Here is a 3,989-nt window from a genome sequence, read left to right as displayed (position 1 = left end):
GTCCATCACAAAAATACGTCACAAATTCACGATTTTGGCGTAGTGTCTCCTCATATCACAATTCACTGACCAGTGATGACAATTCTTGGACTGCAGTTAATGGTAGGAAAAATGATTCCAGTTAGCTAGAGCAAAGTTAGTTTACTCATGATTTTGGTTCACCGAATTCAATAGTTCATATTCACTTGGTTCTCTAATTTGAGTTTACTTGATACTTCCACTACAAGAAAAGGGGGCTTTAGCCTCAGTTCAAAACTGTGGCTAAAAAGGTTAAAAACTGAGGTTGAAGCCTTTAGCCTCAGTTTTGCCTCGGTTGTTCAAATCGTGGTTGAAACCCCCGTGGCTAAAGGCCTTTATCCTCAGTTTTAGCAACCGAGGCTAAAGTGACTTTTATAGCCTCAATTCTTCAAGTGAGGCTAAAAGAACCTTTTTAGCTTCAGTTTTCTCGAAATGAGGCTAAATCAAAATTTTAGCCTCCATTGTTTCCAACTGAAGTTAAATCCAAATTTTAGCCTCAATTGCCTCCAATTAAAGCTAAATCCATTTTTAACCCCGGTTCTCAACAACCGAGGCTAAAGCCTTTAGCCACGAAAGTTGTAGTCTCCGTTTAGATAATTGAGGCAAAACTGAGACTAAAGATGGATTTAGCCTTTGTTGGCATCAACTGAGGCTAAATTCACTTTTAACCTCAATTCTCAACAACTAAGGTAAATCATTTATTTTAACCCATTCATAAACTTGTGCATAGTTAGTCAGATCCACAACATTAGCTATAATATTTTAATGGGTTTTTCCTCTCAAATAAAACCCAAGAAAACCCAAAAAGAGTCTTCAATTCTCAGTCAAATAGACTTGGAATCCCAATCCATAAAACACGAAAAAACATAAAGAAAAGAAAAGGAAAGAAGAGAAACAGAGATGGGTTTTTTCTCTCAGTCCAAGAGACTTGAAATCTCAACACAAATAGAGAAACCATGGAAATAAGATGGAAATCTCAACACAATCATGTTGCCTCAGATATGATATTTTGGCAATGAATCTGTGCTCCCTGCAACACCCTTCTGAATCATATAGCCCCAGAAATCAGAATGCCTTCTTTCTCAGGCAATTCAACATCCTCAACTTTACCTTTGATCACCTATAATATAAAGAACAAAAAGCTCACAAAAATGAGAACAATGTAGCAACAAGCTGAGTTCAGCAAAGAACTCAAAAAAGTCAGGTATTAAGTTTAAACTGCAAAATAAAATCACACTGTAATCCGTTCTCTCAATGATGGATTCCCAACAATAAGCGTGCGTGCATATTCTCCATTTCAGATGCCTCCACCACATAAACATGTTTAGCACTAGCTTGAACAAAACAAGAGAGAGAGAGAGAGAGAGAGAGAGAGAGAGAGAGAGAACAGACTACCAAAAGAAAAGAAAATACAACAAAAGAGAGAACGAAAAGGAACTAAAAGAAATAGTAGCTGTACAAAAACCGTCCCCTGGATAGTAAGACCCCCAACACGACTAGCTCAAGGAGCCCAATTCCTAAACATGACGAGAACCCGAGAGAAAACACTAGCCGCAGTTCCAAACACTTAAACCATCAGGATGTCGACTAAAGAGAAATCAGCATACCATTGCAGAAACAAGTAACTCCAAAAAAAAATCATTACTATGGAAAAGAAAGGAGAAATTAGAGTCCAAGCCTTATCAACTCGCAGTCACCATATAGCCATGTGTTATAGAATTTAAAATGATCTATTTTACCTCACCAACATGTCACCATTATCTGGACCTGGATAAATTGGAGCCTTATGTTCCAAGATACAACTGCTGGCCTACCATGCTCAAACCACAGCTAAAAGAACACATGGATGCATGGCCACTATCACTTAAGTAAGACTACTGCAGAAGTAATGGAGTTCCAAGGGGCCCACACCGATTCCATTTCCACTCAAAATTCTCTCAAAGAATGAAAAAGTACATATATTATAACATAATGCAGTGAGGAAAAAACCATGACTTTAGTATTATGACCATTGCAGCTTATAACACAGTGAACTACAAGGATCACCGGATCATTGTGCAAGGTATCGCATTCTTGAGCTACACACAGGAACTAAATTCATGTCCTGTACCAGGTTAGAAATCTCCTTGTTTAAAAATCCAAGAAACAGCAAGGCTTACCTCAACTGCAAAATTAAAGAAAATCCAATACAGCTTCTTCTCTTTGAGATCCAGTTTATGCATATCTAATTTCACAATAAAAGCATTCTACACTTCACAAAAACTCAACACCCATGAAGAAATTGCTTTAAGAAAATAATAACAATAATAATCAAAATACAAACACCATTTCAAAGTAGAAAATAAATAAATGGAGAATGTCATTTGAAAAGCCATGAATACATCAGAATTAAGCTCACCTGCATAAAAGTGGAATTGGATCTACTAATTTATCTTTCTTTCAAAATCACATCGTTAATGGATTTGCAGTCCATGCCACTCCTTCTCAGGTGAGTTGATATCTCTAAAAACCTTCAGCCCACATAAAAAAGAAAGATGGATCCTTTGTTTTCTTGTTAGAATCTGTCTTGTTGGTCCCTAAATTATAACGTTTCCACTAATTTAGTATGAATTATGTTTTGCCAATCAAATCTTGCTTTAGTAGACTTGCACAGAATTAGCTTTAGGTTTTATTTTCTGACAATTAGCATAGACTTGACATGAATTTTTTGTCAGAGTAGCAATCCTCTTATTACAGACCGATGAATGGAAAATGTAGGTGATGGGCAATTCAAAATGAAGTATAAATTGATACCAAAATATTTTTACTTCCAACTTCTATGTTTTTCTTTTTGGTTGTTCTTGAAGGGTTACTTCTAAGTAGTAAATGCTAAAAAAGAACAAATTGAAAAAACAGAAGAAAATCGTCTAATTTGCATAAATAGAAAAGATTGATATTACCTTCCAATGATAATTCCTAAGATTAGCATCAACGCCAGCCTCAACCAATCGAGAAACAATCTAAAGGAAAAGGCCAACAGAATCAGTTTAGAAAATCTACAAAGGCCCATGAATTTAATAACCAATCGGGATCAAATGGGAAACAAAAGCTAAATGAATCACCTCGTAGTGGCCCTGCACTGCAAAATAATGGAGAGGAGAATTAAGAATGCCGAGAGTCGAGTACCTTTGCAAGGCGAGGATTATATTCCAAGAGAGCCTTGGCTTCTTGAAGAACCTCGTCTCTCATAGCGGACACCAGGAACTCCCCCGACATGGAGCATCCAAAGGAATCATCCATCATAGTTAAAAATTCCATGATCTTTAAAACAAAGTAAAATTCCTGAGTTGACTTGGGTGAGTTACGCTTGTCAGCAAGTTTCCAAGAGTCTTGGCTTGAAATCTTCTCTAGACAAGTTGACTTGGGTGAGTTTTGAGTCAAGTCACCAAGTTTTAGAATTATGGTATGTGCAGTGAGGCTTACTTAATGAATGGTTTAGATGTTCAACATACATAAGAAGAGGTGCTACACTATGGTTGGTAACATTTATAAAAGACAGAATTTTCATTTGCCATAATTTTAAAGCTAAGTGGCTCAATTTGAAACTCACACAACTTGATGTGACCAGGTCTACTCAGTCAAAGCTCTTTTTTTTTAATTAATTAATTAATTTATTTATTTTTACATCAGCTATCCCTTGCTTGAAATACATTCCAAATTCCAATGACCTCATGGTGACCTCACTTTTCTTCGGTTGAGAGGGCTAAATTCATAGTCCAAATCCATCCCTGAAAGTTACACAAAAATTCAAAAATGAAAATTAATATACAATTCAAAGAAGAAAAAAAACACTCACGAGATTGAATGAGCAAATGGCCTGAAAAAAGAAAAAAGAAAAAAGGGTTTGGATAACAAATAAAAGAATGAATTCCACTAAACAATATCCAAGTCATCTACCTGTTACTTTTGAGTAGATTGCAAACTAGTGAATC

At 36.0% G+C, this 3,989-nt stretch overlaps 1 long non-coding RNA gene across 1 annotated transcript; it reads right to left on the bottom strand.

The window, feature by feature from the left end:
- Positions 1-755: 755 nt before the first annotated feature.
- LOC131248463 (uncharacterized) lies at positions 756-3,643 on the bottom strand. Its single transcript, XR_009172250.1, has 2 exons — positions 1,256-3,643; positions 756-1,138 (listed from the first exon to the last, which is right to left on the bottom strand). It is a non-coding gene; the product is annotated as an uncharacterized LOC131248463 (long non-coding RNA).
- Positions 3,644-3,989: the final 346 nt, after the last annotated feature.

The sequence above is a fragment of the Magnolia sinica genome, chromosome 6, assembly GCF_029962835.1.
Source record: "Magnolia sinica isolate HGM2019 chromosome 6, MsV1, whole genome shotgun sequence".
In the NCBI taxonomy this organism is placed as follows: domain Eukaryota; kingdom Viridiplantae; phylum Streptophyta; class Magnoliopsida; order Magnoliales; family Magnoliaceae; genus Magnolia; species Magnolia sinica.
The sequence above is the reverse complement of the archived record's forward strand: the minus strand, read 5'-3'. Positions and strand labels throughout refer to the sequence as shown.